Raw genomic sequence first — 16,007 nt, 5'->3', positions numbered from 1 at the left:
AGTTCCCGACAAACAGTTGTGCTGACGTTGCTTCGAGAAGCAGTTTGGAACTTGGTAGTGAGTGTTGCAACCTAGGACAGATGATTATTACGCTCTATGCACTAGAGGTCTATCGATTAATCGGAATGGCCGATTAATTAGGGCCGATTTCAAGTTTTGATAACAATCAAAAATCTGTATTTTTGGGCGCTGATTTTTAAAAAATTTTTACATTTTTATTTTTTAAAATACCTTTTATTTAACTAGGAAAGTCAGTTAACACATTCTTATTTTCAATGACTGCCTAGGAACGGTGGATTAACTGCCCTTGTTCAGGGGCAGAAGGACAGATTTTCACCTTGTCAGCTCAGGGGATCCAATCTTGCAACCTTACAGTTAACTTGTCCAACGCTCTAACCACCTGCCTCTCATTGCACTCCACGAGGAGCCTGCCTGTTACTCGAATGCCGTAGAAGCCAAGTTGCTAGCTAGCATTAAACTTGTCTTATAAAAACAATCAATCATAATCACTAGTTATAACTACACATGGTTGATATTACTAGTTTATCTAGCGTGTCCTGCTTTGCATATAATCGATGCAACGCTGGGGGATGATTTAACAAAAGCACATTTGCGAAAAAAGCACAATCGTTGGACGACTGTACCTAACCATAAACACCAATGCCTTTCTTAAAATCAATACACAGAAGTATATGTTTTTAAACCTGCATATTTAGCTAAAGGAAATCCAGGTTAGCAGGCAATATTAACCAGGTAAAATTGTCACTTCTCTTGCGTTCATTGCACGCATAGTCGGTATATGCAACAGTTTGGGCAGCCTGGCTCATTGTGAACTAATTTGCCAGAATTTTACGTATTATGACATAACATTGAAGGTTGTGCAATGTAACAAGAATATTTAGACTTAGGGATGCCACCCGTTAGATAAAATACCGAACGGTTCCGTATTTCACTGAAATAATAAACGTTTTGTTTTCGAAATGGTAGTTTCCGGATTTGACCATATTAATGACCTAAGGCTCGTATTTCTGTGTGTTATGTTATAATTAAGTCTATGATTTGATAGGGAAGTCTGACTAAGCGGTGGTAGACAGCAGCAGGCTCATAAGCATTCATTCAAACAGCACTTTCGTGTGTTTTGCCAGCAGCTCTTCGCAAGCACAGCGCTGTTTATGACTTCAAGCCGAATGGCTGGTGTAACCGATGTGAAATGGCTAGCTAGTTAGCGGGGTGTGCGCTAATATCGTTTCAAACGTCACTCGCTCTGAGACTTGGAGTAGATATTCCCCTTGCTCTGCAAGGGCCGCGGCTTTTGTGGAGCGATGTGTAACGCTGCCTCGAGTGTGGCTGTTGTCGATGTGTTCGTGGTTCGAGCCCAGGTAGGGGCGAGGAGAGGGACGGAAGCTATACTGTTACACTGGCAATACTATAGTGCCTATACATCCAATAGTCAAAGGTACATGAAATACAAATGGTATAGAGAAATAGTCCTATAAATGCTATATTAACTACAACCTAAAACCTCTTACCTTGGAATATTGAAGTCTCATGTTAAAAGGAACCACCAACTTTCATATGTTCTCATGTTCTGAGCAAGGAACTCAAAAGGTAGCTTTTTTTTTACATGGCACATATTGCACTTTTACTTCTCTAACACTTTTGTTTTTGCATTATTTAAACCAAATTGAACATGTTTCATTATTTATTTGAGGCTAAATTGATTTTTATTGGTATTATATTAAGTTAAAATAAGTGTTCAGTATTGTTGTAATTGTCATTATTACAAAAAAAACTAAAGAATTGTCCGATTTAATCGGTATGGGCTTTTTTTGGTCCTCCAGTAATCGGTATCGGCGGTGAAAATTCAGAATTTCCACTATGCACTGTGAGCTTGTGTGGCCTACCACTGTGTTCGTCTTGCTGTAGCATATGTCTGCCCATAACATAACTTCACCGCCACTATAGGGCACTCTGTTCACACCGTTTACCTCAAACCGCTACACGCTCTCTGCCATCTGCCCGGTACAGTTGAAACTGGGATTCATCCATGATGAGCACACTTCTCCAGCATGACAGTGGCCATCGAAGGTGAGCATTTGCCCACTGATGTCGGTAACGGCGCCAAACTGCAGTCTGGTCAAGACCATAGTGAGGATGTCGAGCACCCAGATGCGCTTCCCTGAGACGGTTTCCGACAGTTTGCACAACCAAAGAATTTCTGCACAAACTCTGTCTCATCAGCTGTTTTTATTTTTTTATTTGACCTTTTATTTAACCAGGCAAGTCAGTTAAGAATAAATTCTTATTTTCAATGACGGCCTAGGAACAGTGGGATAACTGCCCGTTCAGGGGCAGAACGACCGATTTGTACCTTGTCAGCTCGGGGATTTGAACCTGCACCCTTCCGGTTACTAGCCCAACGCTCTAACCACTAGGCTACACTGCCGCCCCAGCTGTCTGGGTGGCTGGTCTCAGACGATCCCACAGGTGAAGAAGCCGGGTGTGGAGGTCCTGGCCTGGCGTGGTTACACATGGTCTGCGTTTGTGAGGCCGGTTGGATGTACTGCCAAATTCTCTAAAATTATGTTGGAGGTGGCTTATGGTAGAGGAACATCTGTGGCATTTTTGTTCAGTGTAGAATTGCGATACTTAGGTGCCAATACGATACGTATTGGGACAATATCGTATCGTGAGGTCCCTGGCAATTCCCAGCTCTGTTATTGACTGGAGTCATGAGCTGTGAAGTGCATAAAGTGTTTGAACTCTTAAGACTTTTTTTTTTTTTTTTTTGGTAATGATGGATTTATACCAAAGGGACAGAAAAGCACGTTTTGTTAGCGTGGTCCAAAATCTATTAAACTAAGCTTCTTTCTCTCTCTGGATTAGTTGCTTTCCTGATTTATTGTTTGATATACTTTACTGTACCAGCCTATATTAGAAAATCCCCTCAATTTCAGCAGCTGGACTCCATAGCACTTTTAGCGCTTCTCAACCAAGTGCTTGGGAATGGAAATGGCTTTGTATAAGAATTGCAGCAGACAGCCCCACCCCTCCTTTTCCTGACTGTTTAAAGTGCTATTGTATTAGGATGGAAACTCCTCAGTAAGTTCAGGTAAAGGAAGCGCCTTATGAAAGGAGAGTGTTTTCCCATGGGCTACCATCTCTAGAATGTGCGTCCCGATTCAAGTCAATGGGTCTCTAATGGATGGAGCCAGAGCTTTTTAAAAGTGACTGTAATATTGATTATATTTCTATGGTGCAGCTAGGCAATCATGGATAGGGACATGGTGCAGCAGCATCAGAATTTGGTCTGGTCTAGAAGCTGCTACTGATGAAATTGGAGATCCTGTACAGCTGTGCTCTGTGGGCTTCTTTGTCATTCAGGGTGTCCTCGTTGCATCTCTTCTCGACCTAGTCATGGGACTGGAGCATTGGCTTGGCACAGGTCTGTGTATGACGGGCAATTGTAGTTGATTGGAGTAGCAGGAGGGAATCTAAAACCTACAGACATAATCATGAGGTAGCTTACTATACTCTTGAATATTGCAACAATTCACAAGCATGTGCAGACAACTACAGGGTTTATTTTGTTCGTACACACGTTAAATCTAACTTGCAAGACAATAGCACAGCTATCTAGATACAGCTAGTGCGTTAGCATATCAAACATGAATGTTATCAGGGGTTATACGGAAGTTTATTTTACAATCGTTTCATTCTGAACAGAACCACAGTTGAGATTCCACAGGGAAAGTTCACCCAAATTACAAAATGACACATTGGTTTCCTTGTCTATGGACTGCTTAAAGGGTTTGAGGAAATCCATGCTTTGCTTTATTTCCCCAACACTGTTTCCAAATGCTAACGTTTTAGCATTTTTGGACAGAGATCCCATTCAAGTCTTGGTACTGATTTATTTGACTTTTTCATGCATCATGTCCAAGTAATCCAAAAGGATCTCAAATTGATTGTGAAACTCATTAAAGTAATTTACAGATTTGAACATGATGTGCAAAAAATGCTAGTATCGGTCCCATGACTTGAATGGGATTTGTGCTTCATGCGTTTTGAAATGGTGCCAGAGAAACTTAACCAAAGCATGGATTTATGTCATACCTTGTCAAGACTGCTTACAATTTGTCATTTGGGTGAACTATCCCTGTCTCTACGATGACAATTTCATAATGTAACAGGCTATTACTGCAATTTCAGATAACTCAATAAAACAAGTCTCAAATATAATGAAAATGTCTCCACATTTTTTGCCATTTCAAAAACATTGCTCTGCTATTAATTTTTTTTACTGTAGGAATGTTGGGCTCAGCAAGGCAATTCTGTTTACACTGCCCTGCTTGGAGATGGGCATCTATCGGGCGAATGTCATTCATGGCCTCTGGAGGTAGCTTTTGAGATGAGTTTACATTACAGTAATGTCTCTCGAATGATTCGATACCCCTCGAACATCCTTAATACTTAGATTGACCTGTGCATCAATCTAACATAAAAAAGATCTTTGTTGCGTTGGCTGCATCTCAATCTACCACATCCGGCTATGTCGGCCTTCCTCATTTGCGGTGGAAGGTGGCCGAGCTACAGTGGTGTTTGTCAGACAATTAGACATCCCGAAAAATAGTTTTTGCCTACAAACTAATATAACCGCTCTATGGAAAGATGAGACCCTCACGAACACGATGGTGTCCTCCATTTTCCTCCACGGAAGTCGCTATAGTTAATGTGCCAGCTTTTGTTTGTAGCGTCCCAAACTTTTTTGGGGTGACAACTGAAGTGTAACACAATTTGGCTTGCAGCCACACAAGTAAATGAGCTTAGAATGAAAAGGTAGGGTTTTTTGCAAAAAATTATGCATAGCCATCATATTTCTAATGTTTAGGCCTATCATAGAAAGAATAGACAGCTACACTACCGTTCAAAAGTTTGGGGTCACTTATAAATGTCCTTGTTTTTGAAAGAAAAGCACTTTTTTTTCATTTTTAAAATAGCATCAAATTGATCAGAAATACAGTGTAGACATTGTTAATGTTGTAATTGACTATTTGTAGCTGGAAACGGCAGATTTTTTATGGAATATGTATGCCTATGTAGAGGCCAATTATCAGCAACCATCACTCCTGTGTTCCAATGGCACGTTGTGTTAACTAATCCAAGTTTATCATTTTAAAAGGCTATTTGATCATTAGAAAACGCTTTTGCAATTATGTTAGCACAGCTGAAAACTGTTGTGCTGATTTAAAGAAGTAATAAAACTGTCCGTCTTTAGACTAGTTGAGTATCTGGAGCATCAGAATTTGTGGGTTTGATTACAGGCTCAAAATGGCCAGAAACAAAGGACTTTCTTCTGAAACTCGTCAGTCTATTCTTGTTCTGAGAAATGAAGGCTATTCCATGTGAGAAATTGCCAAGAAACTGAAGATCTCCTTCAACGCGGTGTACTACTCCCTTCGCAGAACAGCGCAAACAGGCTCTAACCAGAATAGGAGTGGGAGGCCCCGGCGCACAACTGAGCAAGAGGACGAGTACATGAGTGTCTAGTTTGAGAAACGGACACCTCACAAGTCCTCAACTGGCAGCTTCGTTAAATAGTACCCGCAAAACACCAGTCTCAACATTAACAGAGAAAAGGCGCCTCCGGGTTGCTGGCCTTCTAGGCAGAGTTGCAAAGAAAAAGCCGTATCTCAGACTGGCCAATAAAAAGTAAAGATTAATATGGGCAAAAGAACAGACACTGGACAGAGGAACTCTGCCTAGAAGGCCAGCATCCCGGAGTCGCCTCTTCACTGTTGATGTTGAGACTGGTGTTTTGTGGGATCTAGACTCTGTTAACACCACCCCAAGTTTAACTTGCTATCGAAGTGGCTCATATTTTTTTTGTTACCTTTTTATTTAACTAGGCAAGTCAGTTAAGAGCAAATTCTTATTTTACAATGACGGCCAAACCCTCCCCTAACCTGGACGACGCTGGGCCAATTGTGTCGTGGCCAGTTGTGATACAGCCCGGGATTGAACCATTGTCTGTAGTGAAACCTCTAGCACTGAGATGCAGTGCCTTAGACTGCTGCACCACTCGGGAGGCCCCTGTCTGGTTTGAGAAGTCAACGCCCTTTGGATTAGTTATTTGTACAGCTGCCACTGCTATCCTGATTTCCTTGTTTTTTTTCTCCTCCATCTCAGCCCTGTCTGCTCCTCCCCCCTCTTCTCCAAGCAGAACAGGCAGGCCCATTGCCCTAGCGACTCCAGATTCCACACAGACACAGCGTGTACTGCTGCAGGAGAGCCAGTACTGCATGTGTAAACATTTGTTAATTTGCACAATCTCTTGTTCACGTTCGCTTGTAAATGTCCAAACTCACCAAAAATGACATTCGGTAGCTGTATATGTGTAACTTTATGAGCTGGATTGCCTGTCGCTGCAATTTGTTTATTTTCATTTCACTATTACTTGTGCAAATTTTGTTAGCATTCTGGGCTTTTTTGTGTTTTTTGACGCCCACTTGTGTACATGCTCTACGACCCCCAGAAGTGTCACGGGACTCGTCTTAAGGTAACCCATACAATTGAATGGAAGTATGGAGGTATTCAATAATATAAATTCAATAATTAAGCAAGTAAAAAAAATCTAGTGGCTAATTGATCCATGGTATGACCATCTTAAAACAATTCTATATCTTGGCTTAGTAGAATTCCCCCCCGGCTTTGATTATAGTTAACCTCACAATCTATGTGAAAAGAGCCTGTGTGTCTGTCTCTCTCTCTGTCTCTCTCTCTGTCTCTCTCTCTGTCTCTCTCTCTGTCTCTCTCTCTGTCTCTGTCTCTGTCTCTCTCTCTGTCTCTCGTGTGTGTTCGACCAGTTTAATCGTACTGATGTGCTGTGCTGTACACGGAAGGCTTGGCAGAATTTGTGTGCATATTACTTGCTTTAGTTTTACTCCCCTGCATGCATACACCCACACTCATACACTGGTGCTGTGCCGCAGGCCACAATGGGCAGCAGAGAAGCGCTGGGTTGTGAGAACTCGCTAAAGAGAAAACGCCTCTGGAGAATGTTGAGGAACCAAATAAATCAGTCCCTCTCTAAAATAAAATTTTAAAAAATGCGCTGTGAAATGGCCAAAGGTCTAGTTCGTTTTTATTTATTCTAGGTTGGTAATTCTATATTAATGCAATGATATTTTGATTGCGCATTTTCAGCATAGTGTGGTTTTGTTATCAAAATGAGTGCCTATATCCACATAGCTTCTCGGAGTGAGAGTGCTGTTCCAGGATCAGTTTATTAGCCTTTTAGATCATGCTGAATAAGATCATATGGACAGATCCTTTATCAGCACTTCTACTCAGATTTTCTTTGTTCATACAGGCCCACGTCTTAATCATTTTGATTTCATTATCTTATCCATTATGATTTAAAAGGCAAAACCGATCTTAGCTCAGCACTCTTAATCTGAGAAGCGGCTAAATAGGCCTTTTAATTTATGTTCAGTAGCCGCTGGAAAAATGTATCTTTAGCTTGTGAAATGGGGACACTTTACATAAGCATGGCAAAATGTAGGCCTAGTGTGTTCTCACCCTTTTTGTCCTCAATTGTTCGTCTGTGCACGGCGAAGAATTCTGTGTCTCACTGAAAATGAGGTCATATTAATGTGAAACTGATGCGCACCACTGCAAGGGGATGAGGAGCAAGTGGTGGCTGTGCCCTCGTGGCTCTCATTCGCGCCACTGCTTGCTGTGTTTGCTACAAATATACACAAGGTCTAGTTTAAGTACACCTAGTATAGGGTCGGACCCCACACCTACTCATTCAAAGGGTTTTCTTTTCTTTTTACTATTTTCTACATTGTAGATTAATAGTGAAGGCATCAACACTATGAAATGCATGTAGTAACCAAAAAATGCTTAAACAAATCAAAATATATTTGAGATCCTTCAAAAAAGCCACATTTTGCCTTGATAGCTTTGCACACTCTTAGCATTCTCTCAACCAGCTTCATGAGGTAGTCACCTGGAATGCATTTCAGTTAACAGGTGTGCCTTGTTAAAAGTGAAATTGTGGAATTTCTTTCCTTAATGCGTTCGATCCAATCAGTTCTGTTGAGACAAGGTAGGGGTGGTATACAGAAGATAGCCCTATTTGGGAAAAGGCCAAATCCATATTATGGCAAGAATAGCTCAAATAATCAAAGAGAAATGACAGTCCATTACTTTAAGACATGAAGGTCAGTCAATCCGGAACATTTCAAAGTGCAGTCACAAAAAAACAAAAATCATTTTATTGGTCACATACACATGGTTGGTTATCAGATGTTAATGCGAGAGTAGCGAAATGCTTGTGCTTCTAGTTCTGACAGTGCAGTAATATCTAACAAATTCACAACGACTACCTTAATATACACACACATGTAAAGGGATGAATATGTACATATAAATATATGGATGCGCGATAGGCAAGATTCAGTAGATTGTATAGAATACAGTAATAACATATGAGTTGAGTAATGTAGGATATGTAGACATTATTAAAGTGGTGTTATTTAAAGTGACTAGTGATAATTTGTAAAATGTAATTTAATTAAAAGTATTAATGGCTAGAGATTTGAGTCTGTTGGCAGCAGCCACTGTTTGTAATGGCTGTTGAGCAATCTGATGGCCTTGAGATGGAAGCTGTTTTTCAGTCTCTCAGTCCCAGCTTTGATGCACCTGTACTGACCTCGCCTTCTGGATCACAGAGGGGTGAACAGGCAGTGACCTTCCTGTGACATCGGGTGCTCTAGGTGTCCTAGAGGGCAGGTAGTTTTCCCCCGGTGATGCGTTGGGCGGAGCAGTTGCTGTACCAGGAGGTGATACAGCCTGACAGGATGCTCCTTGATTGTGCATCTGTAAAAGTTTGTTTTTCGGTGACAAGCCAAATTTTTGTTGCGCCTTCACCACGCTGTCTGTGTGGGTAGACCATTTCAGTTTCTGTGCTGTGTACACCGAGGAACTTAAAACTTTCCACCTTCTCCACTACTGTACTGTGCATGGGGGTATGCTCCCTCTGCTGTTTCCTGAAGTCCACAATCATCTCCTTTGTTTTGTTGATGTTGGGTGTGAGGTTGGCACCACATTCCAAAGGGCCCTCACCACCTCCCTGTAGGCAGTCTCGACGTTGTTGGTAATCAAGCCTACCACTGTAGTGTTGTCTGCAAACTTGATGATTGAGTTGGAGGCGTGCATGGCCACGCAGTCATGGGTGAACAGGGAGTACAGGAGGGGGCTAGAACGCACCCTTGTGGGGCCCAAGTGTTGAGGATCAGCGGAGTGGAGATGTTGTTTCCTACTCTCATCACCTGGGGGTGGACCGTCAAAAGTCCAGGTCCCAGTTGTACAGCGTGGGGTCGAGACTAAGGGTCTCGGGCTTCATGACAAGTTTGGAGGGTGCTATGGTGTTAAATGCTGAGCTGTAGTCAATGAACAGCATTCTTACATAGGTATTCCTCTTGTCCAGATGGGTTATGGCAGTGTGATGGTGATTGTGTCGTCTGTGGACCTATTGGGGCAGTAAGCCGTCAAGCGCAATGATGAAACTAGCTCTTATGAGCACTGCCACAGGAATGGAAGACCCAGAGTTACCTCTACTGCACTGGATGAGTTCAATTAGAGTTACCAGCCTCAGACATTTCAGCCCAAATAAATGCTTCAGAGTTCAAGTAACAGACACATCTCAACATCAACTGTTCAGAGGAGACTGCGTGAATCAGTTCTTCATGGTCGATTTGCTGCAATGAAACCATTACTGAAGGACACCAATAATAAGAAGAAGAGACTTGCTTGGGCCAAGAAACATGAGCAATGGACATTAGATTGGTGGACATCTGTCCTTTGGTCTGAGCTCAAATGTGAGATTTCTGGTTCCAACCGCCGTGTCTTTGTGAGACGCAGAGTAGTTGAACGGATTCTCTCCACATGTGGTTCCCACCGTGAAGCATGGAAGAGGTGTGATTGTCTGGGGGTTCTTTTCTGGTGACAATGTCAGTGATTTATTTAGAATTCAAGGCATACTGAACCAGTGACAGTCACCCAACACACCTCTAGGGTGTGTAAGGGCTATTCCACCAAGAAGGAGAGTGATGGAGAGCTGCATCAGATGACCTGGCCTCCACAATCAACCCGACCTCAACCCAATTGGGATGAGTTGGACCGCAGAGTGAGGGAAAAGTAGTCAACAAGTGCTCAGCGTATGTGGGAACTCCTTCAAGACTGTTGGAAAAGCATTCCAGGTGAAGCTGGTTGAGAGAATGAGTGCAAAGCTGTCATCAAAGCAAAGGGTGGCTACTTGGAAGAATCTAAAATGTATTTAGATTTGTTATACTTTTGGGTTACGTGATTCCATATGTTATTTCATTGTTTTGATGTCTTCATTAATTCTACAATGTAGAAAAAAGTTAAACCCATGAATGAGTAAGTGTTATAAAACTTTTGACTGTGTGTGTACATGCATACATACATGCATGCATACAGTTTAAGTTTTAAGTTTACATACACTTAGATTAGTCATTAACTTGCTTATTAACCACTCAACAAATTTCTTGTTCAACAAACTATAGTTTTGGCAAGTCGGTTAGGGCATCTACTTTGTGCATGATGCAAGTAATTATTCCAACAATTATTTACAGACAGTGAATTATAATTGAAATAATCTATCACAAGCTTCTGATAGGCTAATTGACATCATTTGAATCAATTGGAGGTGTACCTGTGGATGTATTTCAAGGCCTACCTTCAAACTCAGTGCCTCTTTGCTTGACATCGTGGGAAAATCAAAAGAAATCAGCCAAGATCAAAAATAAATAAATTGTACTCCCAAGTCTTCATTCTTGCGAGCAAGTTCCAAACACCTGAAGGTACCACGGTCAGTATAATCACCATGGGACCACGCAGCCGTCATACCGCTCAGGAAGAAGACACGTTCTGTCTCTTAGAGATGAACGTACTTTGGTGCCAAAAGTGCAAATCAATCCCAGAACAACAGCAAAGGACTTCGTGAAGATATTGGAGGAAACGGGTACAAAAGTATCTATATCCACAGTGAAACGAGTCCTATATCGACAACCTGATAGGCTGCTCGGCAAGGAAGAAGCCACTGCTCCAAAACCGCCATAAAAATGCCAGACTACGGTTTGCAACTGCACATGGGGACAAAGATCGTACTTTTTGGAGTAATGTCTTCTGGTCTGATGAAACAAAAATAGAACTGTTTGGCCATAATGACCATTGTTATGTTTGTAGGAAAAAGGGAGGCTTGCAAGCCAAAGAACACCATCCCAACCGTGAAGCACGGGGGTGGCAGCATCATGTTGTGGGTGTGCTTTGCTGCAGGAGGGACTGGTGCACTTCACAAAATAGATGGCATCATGAGGCATGAACATTATGTGGCTATATTGAAGCAACATCTCAAGACATCAGTTAAAGCTTGGTCGCAAATGGGTCTTCCAAATGGACAATGACCCCAAGCATACTTCCAAAGTTGTGACAAAATGGCTTAAGGACAACAAAGTCAAGGTATTGGAGTGGCCATCACAAAGCTCTGACTTCAATCCTATAGAAAATGTGTGGGCAGAACTGAAAAAGCGTGTGTGAGCATGGGAGGCCTACAAACCTTACTCAGTTACACCAGCTCTGTCAGGAGGAATGGGCCAAAATTCACCCAACTTATTGTGGGAAGCTTGTGGAAGGCTACCTGAAACGTTTGACCCAAGTTAAACGATGTGAAGGCAATGCTACCAAATACTAATTGTGTATGTAAACTTCTGACCCACTGGAAATGATGATGATGATGATGATGATGAAATAAATAAATGCTGAAATCGTTTGTGTGTGTGTGTGTGTACACTGATCAAAAAAGTAAAAGGGAACACTTAAACAACACAATGTAACTCCAAGTCAATCACACCTCTGTGAAATCAAACTGTCCACTTAGGAAGCAACAGTGATTGACAATAAATTTCACATGCTGCTGTGCAAATGGAATAGACTACCGGTGGAAATTATAGGCAATTAGCAAGACACCCCCAATAAAGGAGTGGTTCTGCAGGTGATAACCACAGACCACTTCCCAGTTCCTATGCTTCCTGGCTGATGTTTTGGTCACTTTTGAATGCTGGCGGTGCTTTCGCTCTAGTGGTAGCATGAGGTAGTGCAGCTCATCCCAGGATGGAACATCAATGCGAGCTGTGGCAAGAAGGTTTGCTGTGTCTGTCAGCGTAGTGTCCAGAGCATGGAGGCGCTACCAGGAGACAGGCCAGTACATCAGGAGAAGTGGAGGAGGCTGTAGGAGGGCAACAACCCAGCAGTAGGACCGCTACCTCCGCCTTTGTGCAAGGAGAGCACTGCCAGTGCCCTGCAAAATGACCTCCAGCAGGCCACAAATGTGCATGTGTCTGCTCAAACGGTCAGAAACAGACTCCATGAGGGTTGTATGAGGGCCCGACATCCACAGGTGGGGGTTGTGCTTACAGCCCAACACCGTGCTTTTGGCATTTGCCAGAGAACACCAAGATTGGCAAATTCGACCACTGCCGCGCTGTGCTCTTCACAGATGAAAGCAGGCTCACACTGAGCACATGTGACAGACGTGACTGAGTCTGGAGACACCGTGGAGAACGTTCTGCTGCCTGCAACATCCTCCAGCATGACCGGTTTGGCGGTGGGTCAGTGATGGTGTGGGGTGGCATTTCTTTGGGGGGGCGCACAGCCCTCCATGTGCTCGCCAGAGGTAGCCTGACTGCCATTAGGTACCGAGATGAGATCCTCAGACCCCTTGTGACACCATATGCTGGTGCGGTTGGCCCTGGCTTCCTCCTAATGCAAGACAATGCTAGACCTCATGTGGCTGGAGTGTGTCAGCAGTTCCTGCAAGAGGAAGGCATTGACGCTATGGACTGGCCCGCCCATTCCACAGACCTGAATCCAATTGAGCACATCTGGGACATAATGTCTCGCTCCATCCACCAACTCCACGTTGCACCACAGACTGTCCAGGAGTTGGCAGATGCTTTAGTCCAGGTCTGGGAGGAGATCCCTCAGGAGACCATCCGCCACCTCACCAGGAGCATGCCCAGGCGTTGTAGGGAGGCCATACAGGCACGTGGAGGCCACACGCACTACTGAGCCTAATTTTGACTTGTTTTAAGGACATTACATCACAGTTGGTGTGTTCCCTTTTAGTGTTCCCTTAATTTTTTTTTTGAGATATATATATATATACACACACACACACACACACACAGTGCATTTATAATTATTCAGACCCCTCGACTTTTCCCACGTTGTTACAGCCTTATTCTAAAATGGATGAAATAGCCCCCCCCCTCATAAATCTACACTCACTCCCCCATAATGACAAAGCAGAAACATGTTTTACTAATGTTCTAAAAAAAATTACCTAAGTTTTCACACCCTTTCCTCAATTCTTTGTTGAAGCACCTTTTGGCAGGTTTTACTGCCTCAAGTCTTCTTGGGTATGACGCTACAAGCTTGGCACATCTGTATTTGGAGTTTCTCACATTCTTCTCCGCAGGTCCTCTCTCAAGCTCTGTCAGGTTGGATGGCGAGTGTGGCTGCATAGCTATTTTCAGGTCTTTCCAGAGATGTTCGATTGGGTTCAAGACCGGGCTCTGTCTGGGCCGCTCAAGGACATTGAGGCTTGTCCCGAAGCCACTCCCGTGTTGTCTTGGCTGTGTGCTTCGGGTTATTGGTTGTCCTGTTGGAAGGTGAACCTTCGTCACAGTCTGAGGTCCTGGCTTTCATCAAGGATCTCTGTACTTTGCTCCATTTGTCTTTCCGTCGATCCTGATTAGTCTCCCAGTCCCTGCCACTGAACAACGTCCCCACAGCATGATGCTGCCACATCATGATTCATCTTAGTAATGGTGACATGTTTCCTCCATACGTGATGCTTGACATTCAGACCAAAGAGTTCAATATTTGGTTTTATCAGACCAGAGAATATTGTTTCTCATAGTCAGAGTACTTTAGGTGCCTTTTGGCAAACTCCAAGCGAGCTGTCATGTGCCTTTTACTGAAGAGTGGCTTCCGTCTAGCCACTATACCATAAAGGCCTGATCGGTGGAGTTGTCCTTCTGTGGTGGTTGTCATTCTGGAAGGTTCTCCCATCTCCACAGAGGAACTCTGGAGCGCTATCAGAATGACCATCGGGTTCTTGGTCACCTCCCTGACCAAGGCCCTTCTCCCCCGATAGCTCAGTTTGGCCGGGCGGCCAGCTCTAGGAAGAGTCTTGGTGGTCCCTAACTTTTCCTTTAAGAATGGAGGCCACTGTGTTCTTGGGTATCTTCAATGCTGCAGAAATGTTTTGGTATCCTTCCCCAGATCTGTGCCTTAACCATCCTGTCTCTGAGCTCAACAGGCGATTCCTTCGACCTCATGGCTTGGTTTTTGATCTGACATGCGCTGTCAACTGTGGGACCTGATTTCTACAGGTGTGCCTTTCCAAATCCAATTGAATTTACCGCAGGTGGACTCCCAAGTTGTAGAAACATCTCAAGGATGATCAATGGGAACAGGATGCACCTGAGCTCATTTTCAAGTCTCATAGCAAAGGGTCTGTAGTTATGTAAAAAAGGTATTTCTGTTTTCACATTTTTATTCATTTTCAAATTGAAACCTGTTTTTGCTTCGTCATTATGGGGTATTGTGTATAGATTGAAGGGTGAAAACATAATCCAGTTTAGATTTGGACTCTAATGTGATAAAGTAGATATTTTTTAGATCGCGCTGTGTATTTATCAATGTCCAGGAATGACCCGAATCGAGTGTAACCAAACATTTAGGATTTGAACCGCCTTGTCCACCCATGTCCAGCCACCCTGGCAGGGACAGTCTATGAAGTAAAGGAGGTTCATATGATTGTGCACATCCTCAACTTGAGAATTCTGGTGCTAGGCTAATAAAGAATGCTGATATAATGGAATGAGTCGGGCAGTCTAATCATCATTGTGTACCATGAGGTGCTAGCCTGTCCCTCTGCGATTGACTGACTTGTGTTTTAGCTAGCCAAGTGTTTGATAAGCAGAGCAGGCTTCCCTTCCCCTCTGCCCCCCCAGTCCCCTGGCTGGCCACTGTTCCACTGTTCTCAAATCAGCTTTTGTTCAGGCTTATCTGGTCTTCATGGCTGACATATCTCTTTGAAAACAAACTGGGCGCTTGTTTTTCCCCAGCCAGCGAATGAGAATGGGGGAAGGATTCAAGGCTCTGTCCCAAATAGTACGCTGTTCCCTATATAGTGCACTACTTTTAGAGCAGTGCCATATGGACCCTGGTCAAAAGTAGTGCACTAATGGGGAGTAGATGGGGTGCCATTTGGGATGCTACCTTGAAGGGAGTGTGTTTCCACTTCAGTGTTGGCTCAGTTTGAACTGAATGTACAGTTTATCAGTCTGAATAGTTGCAAACAAATTTTGGTTTCATATCTGACTTGGAAGTTGAAGGTGGAAAATTATTTGATGTAATGGCACATGTTTGTTTAGGCTATCTGTGGTTGACTTGTTGCAGTTCAGTGATGTATTTTTAGATTTATTGGATAGTGTTGGAAATGAGGCATAAGATAATGGAAACTCTGGTGGTTAAACCACAAACACAACATTGTAAAGGCCTTTTGTTGTTTGGCCTTTTCTGTTTTTGTTAGACTGTGCCAGGTTTGGCTGGCTTTACATAAGCCATTCATTCACATTCAGAGGAACAGCTTTGTGGAAAAATGTTTTTGTGAATATTTGCCCATATGTTTCTTGTATATTAACTCGTTGCCATCTGTCAATCTCAGCCAGGCAGCATTTCAAGAAGTGTTGGATTTTGATTCGGCCCTGGGCTTGTTTACTTATGCAGTTCTGCAGATCATTGATCATTGACCCCCCCCCCACACACACACACACACACACACACACACACAACAGGGTTCTCCTCAAAGAATGTAAGAGGGGTGCTGAACCACCTTATGGCCTGGC

The 16,007-nt window shown here is 43.2% G+C and overlaps 1 protein-coding gene across 2 annotated transcripts in view; it reads left to right on the top strand.

The window, feature by feature from the left end:
* fbxo34 (F-box protein 34) overlaps positions 1-16,007 on the top strand; it is a 44,980-nt gene that overhangs the window by 16,872 nt on the left and 12,101 nt on the right. The gene's annotated exons all lie outside the window — the stretch shown is intronic.

This window comes from Oncorhynchus tshawytscha, linkage group LG11 (assembly GCF_018296145.1).
Source record: "Oncorhynchus tshawytscha isolate Ot180627B linkage group LG11, Otsh_v2.0, whole genome shotgun sequence".
NCBI lineage: Eukaryota > Metazoa > Chordata > Actinopteri > Salmoniformes > Salmonidae > Oncorhynchus > Oncorhynchus tshawytscha.
This window is presented reverse-complemented; position numbering and strand designations above follow the sequence as displayed.